The following is a 21,733-nucleotide window of genomic DNA, read 5'->3' on the forward strand; positions in this document are numbered from 1 at the left end:
ATTGGATTTAGAAGATATGGAAATAGTTATTGGATTTTGTCTCTCCATTGGAGAGGTCCAAGTTGACATCACTATGTTTGAGACAAAAAGCCCTGATAAAAAACAAAGGTGTTAACTCCAAACTTAAGTGTCTTTCCTTTGACCTACTTTAATTCTGTTGTGCTCTTGATGAGGGCATCATAAACTGGGCAGTCCTGACTCAGTGTCTCCCATGGTTTTCAATCATTTGCAAAGTTCTCAAGTGAGACCTTCAGACCCTCCCAGTACTTAGAGCCCTTTAAGATTCTCGTAATTGGGGCAGCTAGGTGGCACAGTGGATAGACCACCAGTCCTGGAGTCAGGTGGACCTGAGTTCAAATCCAGTCTCAGACACAATAATTACCTGGCTGGAGTGACCTTGAGCAAGTCACTTAATCACACTGCCTTGCAAAAACTAAAAAAAAAAATTCTTATTATTAATTAAATCAGGGTTTGGGTTAATCCTTTCTTCACCTTAAGAAGGGGTTAAGTACCCTGGGTGAGGAGGTGGGTGGAAAAATGTGAGAGAAAATACTCCCTCCCAGGGAAGAGATCCAAATAGTTCAAAAAATTATTTGACTTTGGATGATACTTTGGTTCATGAGGATTGTGTGTGTGTGTCCTTGCAAGCTACTTGAAAAGGGGTCAAGGAAAAAAAATTATTATAATTTAATGTAAATCAGGACTCTTGAAAAGTGTACTTCTAATGAGACAGAAGAAGTAAGGGTACTTAGTGACTTTGAGGCAATGCTGCTTATCAAAGAATCAAGCAATCAATCAATCAGTGACAGTACTTTGATAATACTTGAGCTTATCAAGTATCAATTGATAAAATGATTAATCAATTGATTAAGGTGTGATTGATGATACATAATTAATAATACCTGAGTGATAAACAACACCAGGTAATGCAGCACAAAGATTTTTAATTTTGGAGGGAAAGAGGGTAAGATGTGAATACTAAGTAAATTCTATTCAATAGATTTGGCCCAGAGAGGGAATAAAAATTCATTCCAACTTATTTTCCAACTTTACATTTATAAATATATAGATATAGATATAGGTAGATAGATAGATAGATCATATATATATGTATATATATATATATATATATATATGATACATTCAACTTATATTCCAACTTTATATTTCTAAATGCTTTTGTAAAAATCTATCCTATACTACAAAGAAGTGGGAGGGGGTAAGGGGAAGGGAAAGACAAAGGAAGAAGGGACTGATAGAAGGGAATGTAGAGGTATAAGTGAAAATAAACTGAAAATTAAATTTTAAAAGAAAAGTAAAAAGGGGAAATGGAGAAAACCTTTGGTGAGGAGGAATAAGAGGAAAGGAAAGAGAAAAATTCAAAGGGGAAACATAGCCAGTAGAGAAAATACAAAATTACTAATCTTAACTGTAAATGTGAATGGAATGAACTAGCCCCTAAAACAGACACAGATAGCAGAAAGGATTAAAGACCAGAATCCTACAATATGTTGTTTACAAGAAACACATTTGAAGCAGAGAGATACAGACAGGGTAAAGATAAAAGAATGGAGCAAAATATGCTATGCTTCAGCTAAAATAAAAAAATCAGGGGTAGTGATCCTGATCTCAGATAAAGCAAAGTCTAAAATTGATCTCATTAAAAGGGATAAGGAAGGAAACTATATATTCTTAAAAGGCACCATAGGTAATGAAGCTATATCATTATTAAAGGTATATGCACCTAGTGGTATAGTATTCAGATTCCTAGAGGAAAAGTTGAGTAAATAACAAGGAGACATAGGCAGCAAAACTTTAATAATGGGGGACCTCAACCTCCCTCTTTCAGAACTAGATAAATATAACCACAAAATAAACTAGAAGGAAGTTAAGAAGGTGAATGAAATCTTAGAAAACTTAGATATGATAGACCTCTAGAGAAAACTTAATGGGGATAGAAAAGAATATACCTTTTTCTCATGGTACCTATACCAAAACTGGCCATGTCCTTGGGCATAAAAACTTTTTAATCAAATACAGAAAGGCAGAAATGATAAATACATACTTCTCAGACCATGATGCAATAAAAATTACTTGTAATAAAGGGTCATAGAAAGAGAAACTAAAAACTAATTGGAAACTAAAAAACTTAATTTGAAGTAATGATCGTATCAAATAACAAATCATAGAAATAATCGATAATTATATCCAAGAAAATGATGATGATGAGACATCATACCAAAATTTATGGTATGCAACCATAGTAATTTTGAGGGAAAACTATATTTCTAAATGCTTATATAAATAAAATAGAAAAACAAAAAAAAGAAGAAAATCATGTCTCCCATCACTCAGTCCTCAGCTTCCAGAAAAGTAAAAACATAAAGTTAGGCCTGATAACAGATAAGATCCCTGGTACAGTTTCAGTTTTTTGGTAATATTTTCTCTCCTTGCCACTTAGTCTTTTGAATTTCAATTCTAGGGCTATCAGATTTTACCTGAGTTTAAAAGTGTTGCCTAACTAATTGAAAGTAGCAGTATCTGACCAGGTACAACTACAGTGTCCCCAAAGTCTTAATGTTTAAGACTTGTTTTAAAAAGTTTAAAACTATTAGAGTTTAAAATCACACTACAACTTTTGACCTATCCTGATGGTGAAAAAAAAAATTGTACAATATGTTATGAAAAAGCAAAAACTTGTATATACCAGAACCATGGATATTTTGTTGTCTCCATGTTGAAAATGACTTCCATAGTTTCAATCTCTATTCTCTTCTCCAGTCTAGGTATTCCTGGGTATTTAATCATGAAGGTAATTATGTGTTTTATGTCTTTTTAGTGGTGATCAAATTTACTATATTCAAATATCTTTCCAGGTTAAGTTTTTCCTGAAATAATGCTGCTCTTTACATTGTTTTTCACTAAAATAGAATATCATGAAAATTGGGGATATTGTAGGACACAGCAAGAGAGAAGATTTTGAAAATGAGGAAAGTGTTAGGAAATTGTAAAAGGATGAACTAATGTGTAATAAAAACATTGAAATAATTAGCCAACAATAGTATTTTTAGATTTGTTTGATGTGTTATATAAATGACATATTTAATTTATATCATATTTATATATTTATATGTTTATATTTTAACTATTATTCTTAAATTATTTATATATTATATTTTGTAATTATATATTATTTTATATAATCAAAATAGAAATATTTAAATATTTGTTGAATAGAACAAAAAGTACTATGGAACCAGATTCTGAATGAATAATGATGCAACCTATTTATTCAAAGGGGATTTACAGAGCACCTAATATAGTCCTACTATACTAGACTATGAGAAATGAAACCTTTTTTTAATCTTTTAAGAGACTAATTATTGAATTTTCAAGCAATAATTTGAAGTTTACAATAAGAGGGGGAGTTAAAGAGTAACTAAATAGGCAGCCTTGGTGTCAGGAGGACTTGGGTTTAAATTCTACATCTGACGTATTCTGGATTTGTAACTGTGGGCAAGTTTGCCTAAATTTTCCTAAATTTCTTTAAACTGTAAGCTACAGAAAGTTTCTGAGTTGCATCAAGGAAGGGAATTTCCACCAAGAGATTGGTGAAATCACAGGTCCCAACCAAAATGTCTAAGAATTAGTGCATAATTTAAAAAATAATAAGCATTTCAAAGATTTTAACATGTGTTATTTTAGTTAATTATTCCATGCCAAAAACATGTAGAAAAAATAAATCAATGTTAATCAATGTAATTAAATGTGCTATCAATAATACTTCTGGGGAGGGCATAACACAAATTATTATAGTTTAAGGAGACTTTATTCCATAAATTATTTTTTTCTGAACAAAATAATGGCAAATTTCAACTGATTATGAAATAACATTATTAGGATTTCATTAGTAATGAGAATTTTTTCTTAATAAGGTTCTACTTACTGAACTCAAATGTTTTTTCTAAGGATTGCCTTTTTTTGAATAAGTTGTAGTAATAAGAGTATCTATATTCAGGAGAGTCTAGAACTAGACGTTTAATCATAGAATAGTCAAACCTTTCCATTTCATTGTTGGAACATTTTTAAATATGTCATGGAGTTGAGGTTTAAATATGTCAAGGAGTAAGACTGAAGAATGTATCTGAATACTGAATTATGAAAGGTTGTTCAAAGGTAATCTTTGCTTACTCTCCCATCCCCTAAAAAAAACAACATGGTGGGGTAAGCTATAACAGGAGAAAGAATGAAGAATTTAAGTGAGGAAGGAGAGTGATTTTATTTTTTAAGACAAATCTTAATTCTCAGTTCCCTTTCTAACATGAAGTTTTATTTATATAATAGGACTTGAAACCTCAGTACTACCTATAGATTAATAAGAAACTACCTGTAGAAAAAGAAGAAATGGGTAGCTTACTAGGAAAGCTTTTGGGTTCAATGTGTAAAAATTATGGACTAAGCTATAGTAAGCAATTCAAAAGTTGATAATTTTAATGTCAACTTTATCATTAATTCTTTTGAAAGATCTAACAGTTACCCAAGGTTTTCAACTGAGAAATTGTGATTTACTAAGTTATCTCAAAGGATTATAATTTTATAATGTTATTATTATATTATATTATATTCCTTCATTTATTTTTTCATTCATTCCATCTATTCTTTAAGTACTTTTTGAGTATTTATATATGCTAGACATAGCTGAAATGCTTTTAAAAAGAATGAATTTTAATAAAATTAAGATGTTGAAATTATGTATTACTCTACCAAAAATAAGTTGTTTCTCATAGCAGTCAATATTAACAAAGAAGCATCTATGGAACAATTGAAAGTATATTCAACTTGGAGTCAGATATTTGTTTAAATCCTGGCTTAGTCATTTACTATCCTTGTGCCTGTGTTGGAACTTCAGCCTCTGCATCTCTAGAATAGGAACAATAATATTTGTACTATCCATTTCACAGGATTGTTGTGAGAAAAGACATTTGAAAACTTTAAGGATAAAGTTGAAAGAAAATTTTCATCACTGTCACCCCACTCTACCTTGATTTAAATTAATACATGTAATCCATTCTGTTTGCTAATTAAGAGTTTAGAGTTATTATGATTGGACTCTCAATTTTTTTTTACCTCCCTAAAATAGTAGAGGAGGGAACCATAAAGTCCTAAAGGGTTATGTATTCCCTAGGCTTTTAAAAAAACAAATTATTGTAATTTTCTTTAATAAATATTCTATTTGTTTTAATAAATGTTCTTTAATAATGTTCTATTATAATTTGCATTAATAAATGTTCTGTGAAAATGAGAAAATTATGTTTTGTGATTATGACTCCAACTGATAAAGGAGAGAGGGAGTTAGAAAGAGAAAGATGGGAGGAGTAAGAGGGAGAAAGCTCCAATGAATAATGATATATATCAGTGAAATATATTTAGTGGAATGTTGTCTGCAGAAGTAGGAAGCTGAAAGTCAAGATCCTTCTGATTATATTATTATTTAAATGAAATAAATTAATTTTATTCCAGTTTTTAGGAAATGACCAAAAAATTAGTTATCTTACAATTAAGTGGAGCAGTTAGGTAGTGCAGTAGATAGAACACTGGCCCTGGAGTCAGGAAGACCTGAATACAAATCCTGCCTCAGATACTTAATAATTAATTAGCTCTGTGACCTTGGGTAAGTCACTTGACTCCATTGCCTTACAAAACCTGAAAAAAATGCAAACAATTAAGTACCGTGCTTATTCAATTGATTAATTGAGAAATTCAGTTAATTCAGAAATTTTCCTGTGTAGGAATAATGTTTTGTTAACCCTAATTTTTTGGTGACAGTACTTCTTTCAAAAATTCAGATGCAACCTCCCCTGACACTTTGAAAAGAGAATTCATGATTTGCTATGACTAAAAAGAAATTTACCACATAGTGGTCATCTTTCTGGAGATGAAACTCAGAAAATAGACGAAGGGTTTTAAGGCTCTTCCTGGAAGTCATATAGGAGTTTGAGTTTTCTTTTCAAACCCTTTAAGAATCCAGGGTCAGTTCCATGCCATGTTGCATAATAAGAAGCCTTTGGTTAAGATTAAAAAATAAATTCGAAGAAAATCAAACAGACTCATACTTTGTTCTAAGCATCATGAAAATGGTTTAAGCAGAGACCTTTTTTTTAATCTAAAATATCCCAAAAGGGCTTCATTCTTTATTGAAATATTTAGAAATTTAATAGAAAAAAAGAAAAAAGAAAAAGAGCATCAATGAAAATGTTTCTTTTAAATACACAGAAGAGAGAAGAAGTAAGTTCAGGAGACAGAGCAGTAAGGTAATTTTGTTGCTACCATGTTAAATTTAATATATCCTTTAAAATCTATAGATAAGTTCATAGCTTCACATACAACCTTCTTTTCTGTAATTATTTGCAAGTTGTAAAAACATATAAATTAAGTTCTGTATTGGTCTTGTCCAGCTACTCTTCCCAATTTCAACTTCTTGAGCACCATTTCCATGTGCACTGACTAATGGACTGACTAATGAGGTATTAGAGTCCAAATGTGGTAGTTTCATAATCCTTGATTATAAAATAGATTAGTATAAAAATGCTATGAGCTGTCTCATTTTTTATTTTATTTGTTATCTTTCCCATTTTCCTATAAATTCCTATAAATTCATGATAAAAACTCTTGTGATGGTCTGGCTTACTTGACTATCATGTCAATCTTTCTTCAGACTGGTTTTCCTCTCCAATGTTCATCATTGTTTTTTGTGAAGTGATGTTGCTTATAATTTTCCACCGTCTTCCTTCAAAATATTTTGCTATTAATTTTTAAACTGGTTTTTGCTTGGCAGTTATATCTCTTGATTTGGAAAAGAAAAGTCTTTGTTAGGTAAACTTATTCTTTAGTCTCTTTGTTATGATAATTAGTTTAAATTACATTAGTTATCTTTTGTAAAACATCATGAAGATTCTTGTCTTTCTTTCCTTTACAAAGAAAATTAAAAGACAATCCCTGATCTCTAGGAGCTTACAGTTAAATTAACTATGTACAAACAGGCCTTATGCATGATAAGTTACAACTATTAAACAGAGAGAAGGCATTAAGAAGAATTAGGAGGGATCAGGAAACGTTTCTTGTAATAGGTGGGATTTTAATTGGGGCTTAAAGGAAGTATGAAGTGTCTTTATCATTTCTTTCAACTTGATGTAGATATTGACTGTAAGTGATGTCTGATAAGAAATGTGATGTGACTCAAGTAAAGGGGTTCAATTTTCTTAATTTTAAAACTAAAGTTTTGAACTGGAGGGCATCTAGGTGGCACAGTAGATAGAACAAGGGCCCTGGAGTCAAGAGGACCTGAGTTCAAATTCTGCCTCACACACTTCACAATTGCCTAATTGTGTGTCTTTGGGCAAGTCACTTAACCCCATTGCCTTAAATAAATAAAATTTTTAAAAAAGTGTTTAACTAAATGATCTTTAAATTCCTTTTTAGCACTTCCAATCATGCATGAGATTTCTGTAATGTGCCACTAAAGAAACAACTTCTTAGTTTAATAATAGTTGATATTTATATAATGTCACAAGACTTATAAAGCATTTTACATACATACTCAAAATGACCTTAGATTACAGATGAAGCAACTGACACTTCATTAGGAGATCTGCTTATAAAATTAGTGATGATGTTTGTCCATTCTCAAAGAAGACTGTGACATTAGAGAAGTGATGTCATGACAAGGATGTGAATTGGATTTGAGTGAGGGGATGCTGTGCTAAGTCAGCAACCTCACTTTTTCCTCCAAAGTCATGTGGGTTCAGGGACCAGATACAAATCAGGACAACTTCAAATGACCCTGAACATGAGACAATCAGGGTTAAATGATTTGCCCAAGATCCCACAGTTAGTCAAGTGTCAAGTGTCTGAAGTTGGATTTGAACTCGGATCCTCCTGACTCCAGAGTCGGTGCTCTATTCAGTGCTTTCTATTAGAAATAGTAAATATTGAAGCAGTTAAGCCCATGTCTGCCTTGATTACAAGACCAACAGCTTTTCCAAACAACATTCTGCATCTCAGTAAAAGCATTATTCTCATGTAATAGTCACAACTTAAACAAGGACTCTTGATTATGTTTCCATAAGAAAAAATGCAACATTAAATCTCAGTCTCTACTAATAAATGGGAGGACTTAACTTTTCTTTCTTTTTTTTCTTTCCAGAAAATTAATTTGTAAGGATTAAATAAAGAGTTAAGAAATTGGATCAAAGAAGACAGGAATCTTTTTTGAAATCAGAATGTGGAACAATTTGCCAGATTCTGATTAGAAAAATTCATTCATCCATTTGTTCATTCATTCATCAAATATATACTGAACACTTGCTATGTAAGAAACAACATGTTTGGCATCTGAGAGTTTCAAAAATAGATACGGGCATATTTACTTTGTTGATGGGGCTTGTTTTGTAGAAGAGAGGATATGTAGAAAATAACTACAGTGTAGTATGGAAAAATAAAACAGAAGATGCATAAAGTGATGTGTTAATCTAAAGGAGGAAGGTATTTCTTCTTACAAGGAGGAAAGGCGAAAGTTTTTTGGGAAAGAGTATATTTCTACTTGAAGAAAGAGTGGAATGGGCAGGTGGACTTGGTAATAGAGCAAAGGACTGACTGCACCTTACTTGATTCCAAGCTTGCTTTGTAATAGAGATTGTACTTGATTCTCAGCCCATAGTGAATGCTTGGGTACAAACAGCTCTGATTGTACTGTTCATTCTCTGATATATATAAAGTTACAAATTTCTCTAATGCAATAATGGCATCATGCCTGGGCTATGGTGTTTAAATAATAAGAAGAATAATTACAATAATAACTCATTTATACAGTGTGTTCAGGTTTACAGAGTACTTGTTAAAAAACATAAATTCTTGAACATTAAAATATGACATCTAAGATATGACAATTTTTAAAAAATTTTAGATTGATGTCTTATTCTTGATGAATATAGAGATATGATTTTTGAACATTTTGAAAGTTTTTTACTTAAATTTTAATCTTATAGATTGATTGTATGCTTAGGACTAGATAGATTCAAGATGTTATTTATCTGTTCACTTGAGTCAAGATTTGAAAATTTTAACTCTTCCCCTACTTTTGACAATAAGATCTGGTATGTGTATTATCTCTCAGATGTTTTTGACCAGTAACATAAGGAATTCAATATGTCATGGGGTATAAGATTGTCTGGAATTAAAAATATATGCACGTATAAACATTTTTTAAATTAACTATTTTATACTCCATGTGGCCACTTATTTTTCCTACTGAACTGAGAATCATAGTAGTAACAGCTGCCATTTGCTTTTTCTTTGCAAATGAGACAATGAATTTTTTTTTTTTGCTGAGAAGGATAAACAGTAATTGAAATCAGGTTAAGCCTATATCTATAATACTTTACTTTTTCTGTTAATTTTTTTATTGAATGAATGTAGACATGAAGGTCATAAAACTTAAATGGGTTTTTAAGCATTGGATGACAAAATCAGTATCCAAAAAGACCTCTTCAGCAGACAAGTCAAATCTGGGGGGGGGGGGGGGCGTAACAACGACTTAATTTACCAGAAAGAAATGTAAAGATGGTTAATAGTGAGGAAAACATGTGAATGGTGGTTGAGAGAATTATTCTTGTCATCTATTTTGCTATTGTGCTCCATCTGGTAAAAAAAAAAAATTACATCTGAAGGGGCTCATGAGCTATGGTTTTAAGTGGATATTGACAATTTAAATATATGCCATCATATTCATCAAACATAGAATAATTTTAGGTGCACCTATATGGGGGGGGGGGGCACAAGTACTATATGAAAATGAAGAAACCCAGAAAGGTTAAGTGATTTGCTCAATGAGACAAAATTAGTATGTAGCATAGCCAGAATGTCAGGTGTCACAAGATAATGAATGACTAATAATAATGTCATACCTCCCATATTAATTCTTATAGAAGCCAAAGTACCAAGGTAAAGGAATGAAATTCCTGATCAGCTATCAGTTAATTGGTAAGGCATTTGAAGTTTAGGTAAGAACTTCTCAGTATTACTGAAGCACACCTCCACAAAAGGCCAACTAGGTAGGAGGATTCTATATATTAAGAAGATTCCCATTTGGATGAACTACAAATTCTTTTAGGAAGAAATTCTAAGACACTGATTCCATCTATTCTTGACACTATTGTTTAGCCTATCCAAAGGGGAATGGTTCCATATAAGACATTAACGCCTTTGAATCATGGCAACCCTTTGCTGTGACATTTCTCCTTTGTTTGTAGTATAGAGTTCCAGGGAGCTTAGAGATGAGCAGAATAAAAGATTAGACATTTGAAAAGATAAAGGGAGGTCTTTCTCATTTCAGTAGGAACTTTCTATGTGTTCTGAAGTTAGAAATAGATATTTTTCACTACATATAATCCAGGAACTTCTACTTTCATCAAATGTTATTCAGTAATCATTTCTTAAATACCTACTATACACAAGATGCAGAGGATATAAAGATGAAAACCAATCCAGCCCTAGACTTCATAGAATTTATAATCTAATAAGATGATTGATATATGCAAAATAAATATGATGTAAAATAAATTGAATGAATGAATGAATGAATGAACAAAGAAGTAGATAGTGAGTTCTTAATATGTTCAAAGTACTGGGAATATAAATACAAGATAGTTTTTTATTCTAAAGGAACTTACATTATAGAATTATATGTCTTACATATATTTACACATAGAATTTTATAATTTAGAGTTGTGAAGGTCCTATCAAGTTCAATCCCTCATTTTATAGAAAAGAAAATAAAGGGTGAGAGGAAAAATAACCTGGGTAAGAACTCAGCTAGTATGAGGTAGAATCTGAATAAAGGGCTGACTCCCAAGTAAAGCATGCTAACTACTGTTCCACCTAATTAATAAGGAAAACAACACATAAAGGACATTTCTACTGCAATTTAGATGAAAAGGACCAATGATTGTAGGATACAGTGAAAAAGTTATTGGTAATAACAATAATAATAATAATAATAATTAACATTTCTATAGTCCTCAGTAGGTTCCAGGTATTGTGCTAAATGCTTTATTAATATTATACCATTTGATCCCCACCATAATCCTGCTATTCCATTTTACAGAGTTGGAAACTGTGGCAAACACATTAAGTAACTCACCTATGAGCATACAGTTAATGTCTGAGCCCAGCTTTGAGCTTGTCTTCCTGATTCTAAGCCCAAAACTCTATTCACTCACTTTAAAAAATTATACCTGCTTCTACTATTGGATCATTTGATAGTAGCAAAGATTTTGGTATCAAGTGCTTTATTTTGCAATTTTCTTTTTCAACCTGGCTACAGCTACTGAAAAGGCAACTGCAGAGACAGTTTGCTGGGTTTCATTCTTACTTTGAATGATGGTTGGCACGGTGGGTCAATGAAGGCTTTTTTAAGGATGAGGGATGGTGTTTGTATTGGACTCCCAGTTCTACTGTAAAGTTAAAAAACTATGCCTGGGAGATTTCATACATTCAGTCTGGAATACTACCCCCAACCCAGAATCTATATTGCTCTGAATCTCAAACATCTCACATTGTACCTATAAATTTATATTTATAAAAATTCTCATTGAAGCAAATCAATCCTTTTTAATCCTAAAGAGTTTTCTATTCCATTGTTCGCAATGACTGTTTCAAATCTTTTCTTCTTTTCTTTATTATCCCAAAGTGTACCCTCCCTTATAAAGGAGATAATTTCATCTACTTTATTCAAAAAATCAAGTGTCCTCTTTTCCTTATCTATCAACTCACATACCTCTTGATATTATTATTATTTATATCATTGATATTCCCTGTTTTACTCCACTCTCTTATGAAGAAGTAGCTTTTCTCTTTACTAAAACTAACCTCTCCTCATGTACCCTTGATTCTATTCCTTCCAATCTTCTCTAGCAGATTGTTCCCAAATCATTTTTCCTCTCTCTAATCTTCGGTCTCTTCCTATCTACTGGTTTCTTCCATGTCTGCAAACATTCCCAAGTCTTTCTCCATCTCCAAAAACTTTTCATTTAAATTCCATCATTCCTGCTAGTTACCATCCTTTATCCTCACTTTTTCAGCCAAACTTAGCTTCTACTTCCCTCTTGTTATTCTCTCTTTTTTATATTTTTAACATTTTACTTGTTTTCCAATTAAATACAATAGTAATATGTACCCATCATTTTTTGCAAGGCTCTGAATTCTACAATTTCCCCCCTCCTCCCTTCCCCCGCCCAAGAAAGTTATCTGACAGTTTTTTCCTACATTGTTTCCATGCCATACATTGATGTAAATTGAATGTTATAAGAATAAGCATAACCCCCCCCAAGAAAATGAGAAACCTCAAGGATAGAAAGAGAGAGAGAAAAAATTTGTACTTCAGTCTGTGTTCGGATTTCAATGGCTCTGTCTCTGAGGTGAGTTGCTTTCTTGATCTTAAATCCACCAGAGAAGTTGCTTCAATATTTTTCCCTCAGTTGCTATTACTAGCTGTACCTCCACTCTATTTCTCTCCACTCTTATTTATTCTATTCTCTCTTTCTTTCATCCTGGCCCTGTCCAAAATTGTGTTGAATCTGAATACCTTCTCCCTCAATCTTCCCTCTCTTGTATCACTTATTTCCTCTCTTCCCTCCCCTCATTCCTCCTTATCCCATCCCCTTCTTCTCATTTTTCTCTAGGGTAAGATAGATTTCCTCACCCTATTAAGTGTGTATGTTAATTCCTCTCTGAGCCATTTCTGATGAGAATAAAGGCTCATTCATCCCCCCTTACCTTCCCCCTTTCCACTACATTGAAAAAAACTTTTTCTTGACTCTTATGTGATTTTATTAGTTTCTTCTTCCCTTCTTTCCCTTACTCCCAGTACTTACCTTTATCACCCACTGACTTCACCTTTTTACTATATTATACCATTATATTCCTCTCAATGTCCTGTCTATATATGCTCCTTCTAACAGCTCTTATAAATGAGAAAGTTCATATGAATTATCAATGTCTTCTTCTCAGGCAGGAATACAAACAGTTCAATATCATCAAGTTCCTCATAGTTAGTCCCTCTCTTCCACTCCCTCTATGGTTCACCGGAGTCCAGAACTTGGAGATCAAACTATCTGTTCAACTCTTGTCATCTCAATAGGAAAGACTGAAAGTCTCCTGTTTCATTGAAAGTCCATCTTTTCTCCTGAAAGAGGATGTTCAATTTTGCTGGGTAGTTTTATTCTCGGCCGGAATATAATATTCCAATCCCTATGAGCCCTTAATGTGGATATTGCTAGATCCTGTGTAATCCTGACTATGGAGCCTTGATAGTTGACTTGTTTGTTTCTGGCAGCTTTTAGAATTTTCTCTTTGATTTGGGAGTTTTTGAATTTTGCTATAATATTCCTGGAAGTTTTTCTTTTGGGATCTCTTTTAGGAGGTGATTATGAATTCTCTCAATTTCTATTTTACCCTCAGCTTCTAGGATCTCAGGGCAATTTTGCTGTATTATTTCTTGAAAAATGAAGTCTAGGCTCCTCTCCTGATTGTGGCTTTCAGATAGCCCAATTAATTTTCAAATTATTTCTTCTGGATCTCTTTTCAAGGTTGGTTGTTGCTCCAATGAGATATTTCACATTTTCTTTGAATTTTTTACTTTTTTTGGCAGAGTTTTATTTCTTCCTGATTTTTTGCAAAGTCATCACCTTCCTTTAGTTCCATTTTGCATTTGAAGGAGTTACCTTCTTCAGAGAGCTTTTTTATCTCCTTTCCCAGCCGGCTAATTCTGCTTTTTAAGGTATTCTTCTCCTAATTTACCTTTTGTTTTTCTTTTTCCATTAGGCCTAAACTGGTTTTTAACATATTATTTTCTTCATTTTTTTTTGTGTATTTTCACCAAGCTTTTGATTTGGTTTAATGATTTTTCTACATCACTCTCATTTCTCCTCCCAATTTTGCTCCACCTCCCTTAATTGTTTTTCAAAGTCTTTTTTTTTTTTGAGCTTCTCCATAGTCTGAGCCCATTTTTTATTTCTCTTGGAGGTTTTGGATACAGAAGCTTTGATTTTGTCATCATCTGAATATGTGTTTTGATCTTCCATGGGACTAAAGTAATTCTCTATGGTCAGATTCTTCTTTTTCTGTTGTTTACTCGTTTCCTCAACCCAAAACTAATTTACAGAACTTCCAAGGTTTTGGGTTTTTTTTTGGGGGGGGGACACCCCACTGGGACCTTTATTCCTCCAAGGTCTTATGCTCTTTTGCCTGTGCTTTGATATGTAGATGAGCCCCACATTTCCTCTACCCTGGGGTTATAAGGAGGGATCCAGCTATCTTAGTATGGAAGCCCAAACTGCAATATCTGAGTGTAGGCAAACAGCAGAGTTCTACAGCAGGGAGAGCAGAAAAATCTCTGCAGTCTTCCCTGACCCTTTATGGTCTCTGGGGGTGCAGGCTGCTTTCTCCAGATTCTCACTGCAGGTTCTGTGGCCGGGTGCTCCCTCACTCCACACTCATTCTGGTGGAGCAGAGTTCTCTCCCCACCCCTTTAAGCTGTTGCCAGTGATCTCTAGTCTGCACTGGGCTGGTCTGGGCTGGTATGGGCTGCACTGCAGCTTTTTTTTCCAACCCCACTCCTGGTGAAACATACCTTTCCTACGGAACTTCTAAGTTATCTTGGACTGGGAAAATGTATCACTCAATCTTTTTGTGGGTTCTGCCTCTCTAAATTTTGGCTAGATCCACCCTTTGTTTTTTTTTGGTTTGGGGGGGGGTTGGAGTTCTCAGGAAGCTGCCTTCACACTGCCATCTTGGCTCCACCACCCCCCACCCTGTTATTCTCTTCCAAATCATTTACAATCTTTCTTCGAAATTCATCATTAAACTGAAACTTCTTTTTCTTCAAACTTACTAGTGATCCCAATTGCTCATACTTCTTGACCTTTCAATAACATTTGACTTTTGGCTACCCTTTCCTCCTGGATACTCTCTCTTCTCTTGGTTTTTTCAGTATTCTCCTGGTTTCTTCTTTTTTACCTGATTAGTCCATCTCAGATTCCTAAATTCATTCATCATCCATGTCATGCTTCCTAACTGTAAATATAGCCCAAGGTTCTATCCTAATCCCTTCTTTTGTTATCTCTGCAATGTTTCCCTTGTGGATTTCATCAACTCCCATGGTTTCTACTCTATTTGGATAATTTTCATGTCTATAGATACAGTTTTAGCTTCTTTCCTGAATTTTAATCCCTCAGCACTAGCTTTTAATTGGACATTTGAGACTGGATATCAACTCGGCATCTAAAGAATATGGAAAACAGATCATTATCTCACACTTCCTACCTCCATCCAGCCTTCTTCTGAACTTCCTTATTTCTTTGGACTGTAACACCATTCTTTCAGTCACTCAGGTTTTTGAAAACTTGATATCATCCTTAGCCTCCTCATACTGATTTACTCACTAAGGTGCTAAATTTTGTAATTTCTACTTCAAGATTATGTCTTATATAACCCCTTCTTATTACTCCCATAGTCACCTCTCTTAGTTTAGACCCCTAATCATTTCTTGTTTGGCTGGAGCAGTAGCCTCCTATTTGAAGAATCTCCCCTCTTCAATCCACACAATCTTTGAAGTGATTTTCCTAAAGTACAGGTGTGACCATGTCATCATCTTTCAGTAAATTCCAATGGCTTCCCAATACTTACAGGATCAAAAATCAACTCTTCTTTTTGACATTTAAATCCTATAACAACTAAGACCATTTTAAGTTTTCAAGTCTTCCTATTAGTCTTCACCCCACCCCACCCCACCATGTGTGTGGCCCGACACACACACACACACACACACACACACACACACACACACACACACACTTCACACACTTCTATCCCAAATTCTGCTTGAGCCATAATAAGCTTATTCTTCTGCCCACACAACAATATTTCTGTACACTTTCTGTCCTCTCACTATTTGGTACATCCTCCCTTCTCACCTTTGATTTTAGAAATACCTAATTTGCTTCCAAACTTACCTTTCTTGGTACTCCTAGTTGCTAATGCAGTTCCTTATGAAACTACTTTGTAATCATCTTTAAATATTATGTATATATTCATATATGTTGTTTCCCTCATTAAAATTTAATATTATTTAGGATAGTACTTTTCCACCTTTTTTTTAGCATCCCCAGGGTTTATCATAGTGTCTGGCACAGGATAAGTGTTTAATAATGATGTCTACCATCTTCAGCTTGCCACTGTCATGCTTCACTTGAAACCCCAGCCAACCCCACTGCCAATCCTGTACTTTATTCCCTTTTTTTTCTAGTTATGGAATCATTATCAAATCAGTATTGCCATTTACTACTGGAAAAAGTATGTCAATCCACTCCACTATGGTTACATTCAGAATTCCTGATCCAAGTAAAATATCCTTTCCTAAGTATAACCTTATTTATGTTTTCTTTCAGTATTTGGATTTTAAATTCACTAAGGATTGAAACTATCTTGACTTTTGTATTAACAGTACTTAGCCCTTTGTTTAAAACATAGTAAAAACTAATAAATGCTTTTTTTATTCATTTGAGATTGTAGAAAATGAATCAATAAACTGGAGATTAGACTAGTAGGGGAGATAATTATGGAAGCAGTCTGCTACAGGAGATAGGAAATGATAGGGTTATGTTAAGGAAGATGTCCTTGATGAGGAAGTTAACTTCATTAGAGCATGGCAAAGAGGAAGGAATGTAGCTTCACTGGGTGAATAATGGTGTTTAAAAAAAAAAGACAGGCTTTTTGTGGTAGGAGCAGCTTGAGATCCTCTTAAGTACTTCCTAATTTCTCAAATGCAATTGAGGTAATTTTCTTTTTTCTATTCAATTTTAGGCTCTGCTTATTGTCCTGAGATACCTGCCTAAGATATTTGATGGTAGACTAACTCAATTGGCTGTCCATCTAGCCACATGTCACAATCTGGACAATTATTATACTTTATGAAAAATTCTTTTTCCTGTGTGGATTTCTAAATCAATCTCTTTTGAGTGACTATGGATCTTATTGGGGGAAGTTCTATGGTATTCTGAATTTAAAGGAAATCTGCAGAATATCATCTGCAAACGAGAGCAATGAGAATGCTTTGGTATCAGGGAATTCCTCTTCAATTTGTGTTAGGTATGCAATAGGACATCTTCCAAGAGTTCAGTACTTTTTAACAAAATTTTCTTTAATTTATTTACACATTACTAAAATATTCTTGTTGTAAAAGTAAACATAATGCCCCTCCCCCACAAAAATATAAAACCTCATGAGAAATAAAGTGAAAGAAAGAGGAAAAAAATGTGTTTCAGTCTATGTTCTGATACCATTGGGTCTGTCTCTGGTGGATCACATTCTTTATCATAAGTCCATCAAAGAAGTTACTTCCATATTTTTCCACAGTTGCTGTTGTTGATTATAATTCCCTCCATCCATTCCTCCCCACTACCATCTGTTATATTTTCTCTCTCCTTTCACTCTGTCCCTCTTCAAAAATGTGCTGTGGGGTAGCAAGTGGTACAACAGAGAGAGCAGCAGCCCTGGGGTCAAGAAGCCCCAAGCTTACATCTCACCCCCAGGGACCCAGCAACCACCCTGCCCTGTGGTGCCAGACAGGCCACCCAATCGCACCACCTTGCAAAAAAGTAAAAAAGAAAATGTGTTATATCTGGCTATCTTCTCCTATGATTTATCCTCTCCTCTATCACTGACATCCCCCCATCCCCCATCTCTCCATTTTCTTGTAGATTTCTATACCCTATTGAGTATGTGTGCTATTTTCTCTCTGCACCATTTCTGATGAGAATGAAGGTTCCCTTGTTCTCCCTGACCTTCCTCCCTTCCATACCATTTCAAAAGCTATTTCTTGACTCTTTTACATGAAATGTCTTACCTATTCTACCTCTCCTTTTCCTTATTCCCAGTACATTTACCTTTCCCTATTGACTCCATTCTTACAATATATTATACCTTCAAATTCAACTCTCTCTTGTGCCTTATCTATAAAAGCTCCTTCTACCTATTCTATTAAATGAGAAGGTTCATATGAGTATTATCAATATCATCTTCCTGTGTAGGAATACACGAAGTTCACCATCAGCAAATCCCTCATAATTTACCCTTCTTGTCCACCCTCCAGTACTTGAAGATCAAACTTTCTGTTCAGCTCTGGTTATTTCAACAGAAACATCTGAAATTCCCATTTCATTGAAAGTCCATTTTTCCCTTGGAATAGGATGTTCAGTTTTGTTGGGTAGTTAATTGTTGGGTAGTTGCATTCCAAGCTCTTTTGCCATCCAGAATATTATATTCCAAGCCCTATGAGCCCTTAATGTAATTGCTGCCAAGTCCTGTGGATCCTGACTATAGTTCTACAATATTTGAATTGTTTCCTTCTGGTTACTTGTAATATTTTTTTTTCACTTGGGAGTTCTGGAACTTGGCTATAATATTCCTGGGGATTGGTTTTTTTTTTTTGGATCTCTTTCCAGGGAAGATTGGTGGGTTCTTTCAATTTCTATTTTGCCCTCTGTTTTTAGGATATCAGGGCAATTTTCCTATAGAAATTCTTTAAAAATAAGGTCAAGGTTCTTTTCCTGATCATGACTTTAAGGTAGCCCAATAATTGTTAAATTAACTCTTCTGGATCTGTTTTCCAAGTCAGTTGTTTTTTTAATGAGATAGTTCATATTTTCTTCTATTTTTTCATTCTTTGGGGGTTGAATAATTAATTGTGTCTTGATTTCTTGCAAAGTCATCAATTTATTTTAGCTCCATTCTACATTTGAAGGATTTATTTTCCTCAGAGAACTTTCTTATCTCCTTTTCCAGCTGGTCAATCCTGCTTTTTAAAGCATTCTTCTCCTCATTAACTTTTTGAACTGTTTTATCCATTTGACCTAAATTGATTTTTAATATATTATTTTCTTCAGCATTTTTTTGGATCACCTTGACTTAGCTGCTGACTTGGTTTTCATGTTTTTCCTGCATCTTTCCCATTTCTCTTCCCAATTTTTCTTCTACCTCCCTTACTTGATTTTCAATTTTTTTTTGAGCTCTATCATAGCCTGAGCCCAACTTCTATATTTTTTGGATGCAGAAGTTTACATTATCTCATCTTCAGAGGGACCAAACTAATTGTCTATGGTCATGTTCCTTTTTTTACCTGTTTACTCATTTCCTCAGTCTGTGCCTGGTTTTTGGGGTGCTACCTGAACTTTTGAGTATTATTGGGACACCCCTGCAAGGACCTCATTTCCTTCAAGCTCTTTTTGGGAGGCTCTGACTGCTCTCCTGGTCAGTGAATGACCACTGCCCTGGGGCTGTGAGGAAGATCCCTGCTCTATTGGGGCCGTAGACTGAGACCAGGGTCTGAATATGGTCAAAGTCTCAGAGTCCTGTCCCAGGGACAGAGGAGAGAACTCAACAATCTCCCTCCACCCCATTACCTTTCTTTGGCTGAGCTCTCTGGAAGCAGCTGCCTGGTGGCTCCCTGCTGGGCGACTCCTCAGGCCTACTTTTGTTTCCTGGGATCTGGGCTGCACTGAGGGCTGCAGCCACACTGAGGAGGGTCAGGCTGGCCTGGGTTTCATGCTTGCTCTGGCAGAGGTCTCTCTGTTGATCTTCCAAGTTGTGCTTGGTGCTCTCTGGGGTGGCAGGTCAGGAAATTGTTTCTGCTGTCAGGACCCGGGGCTCCCAGGGACCCAGGCGCCCTTCCCAGAAGGCTGAAGCTCCTTCCCTCTAGTGCTCTGTTACCCCTTCAACCTGGTGGAACAGAGCCTTCCCATTATTTTCCAGGTTACCTTGGGCTGGAGAATTGCCTCACTGGATCTTTCTGTGGGTTCTCTCACTTGAAAATTTAGTTAGAGTCATAATTTTAAGGTTTTTGAAATATTTTGAAGAGAGCACCTAAGAAAGGCTGTTCTGCTGCCATCTTGGCTCCACCTCCAAATATGGTGCTTTGATTGTAGTTTGTCTCTCTGTTTTTCTGCCTTGTTTAACAGGATTATTGAACAAAGCTATCTCTGTGATTACTTCTAACAAATAATCATGTAGGATCTTAGCATATGTATGGGAAATACTTTAGTGGAGGTAAAGGCAACATTTTTCTCTAAAAAACTAACTAACTAAATAAAAATTGGAAGATCTTGTATTCATTATTAGTCTTAGTCAGTGATATAAATATTGTTTGCTGTAGAAAATTCACTGAATTTACTATCCCCTCTTATATTTCTATTAAGGATACCCTCCTCAAAAAGATTTTAGTGAGGTGAGAGTATAAGCCAGTAAGCAGTAATTGGTAGATATGTAGTATAGGGTAGTGATGTCCATTTAAGAAGAGAACCCACTAAACTGTACATAAGGATCCTGTGGACAGCATATTTAGTTTGAAAATAATTTTTTATTACATTGCAATTATCTTTATTTTAATATAATTTATCTTAATAAATTTTTTTTTAGGATTTTTGCAAGGCAAATGGGGTTAAGTGGCTTGCCCAAGGCCACACAGCTAGGTAATTATTAAGTGTTTGAGACCGGATTTGAACCCAGGTAGTCCTGACTCCAGGGCCGGTGCTTTATCCACTGTACCACCTAGCTGCCCCTTAATATAATTTTTTAAAAATATTATTTATTTTTAATATTCTTTCCTTTTTAAATTTTGAGTTCCAAATTCTCTCCCTTCCTCTCATTCCCTTCTGCACAGACTGAGAAGGTAAACAATATATCAATTATAAAAGTGAAATCACATGCAAAATATACTTCATATCAGTAATATTTTTAAAGCAAGAAAAAATAAAGAAAATTATACTTCAATTCAGTTTGTCAGTTCTCTCTCTGGTGGTGAAAGGCATTTTTTTAAATCATGGAATTGTCTTGTATCACTGTATTGAACAGAATAATCAAGTTTTTCATAGATGATAATCATTACAACATTACTATTACTCTGCACAATGATCTACTGGTTTTTCTCACTTCACTTTCTATCAGTTCATATAGATGTTGCCATGTTTTTCTAAAATGCTTGCCTTGTCATTTCTCACAGCTCAATAATACTAGGTTACAATCATGTGCTGGAACTTGTTAATCATTCCCCAATTAATGAATATTCTCTTGGTTTTTAATTCTTTACCACCACAAAAAGAGCTACTAGAAATGTTTTTGTACATATAGGTCCTTTTCCTTTTATCTCTTTGTGATATGATCTAATAGGGGTATTAATAGATCAAAGGATATGCACAGTTTAAAAGCCCTTTGGTTCTAGTTCCAAATTGTTCTCCAGAAGTGGTTGGATCAGTTCACTACTCCAGCAACAATCCATTAGGTTACCTATTTTTCACTCATCTCTCCTAGCATTTGTCACTTCTGTTGGGTATGAGTTGGTCTTATATGTATATGAGATTATGGACAGCTTCAATTTCTTCTCCTAAAAACTGGCTATTTGTAACCTTTGATTATATACCAATTGGAAAATGGCTCTTATTCTTATAAATTTGACTCAGTTCTATAATCAGTATATATTTGAGAAATAAGACTTTTATAAGAACATTGCTTTAAAAAAAATTTATATTGCTTCATTGTCTATGATACTTTTTAGCAAAATGTAGTTTTCCTGATTGTTTCTTTTAATTAAATTTATTTTTGTACTTACTTTCCTGACTGCTGCCCC

Source organism: Macrotis lagotis, chromosome X, assembly GCF_037893015.1.
Source record: "Macrotis lagotis isolate mMagLag1 chromosome X, bilby.v1.9.chrom.fasta, whole genome shotgun sequence".
Classification (NCBI taxonomy): domain Eukaryota; kingdom Metazoa; phylum Chordata; class Mammalia; order Peramelemorphia; family Peramelidae; genus Macrotis; species Macrotis lagotis.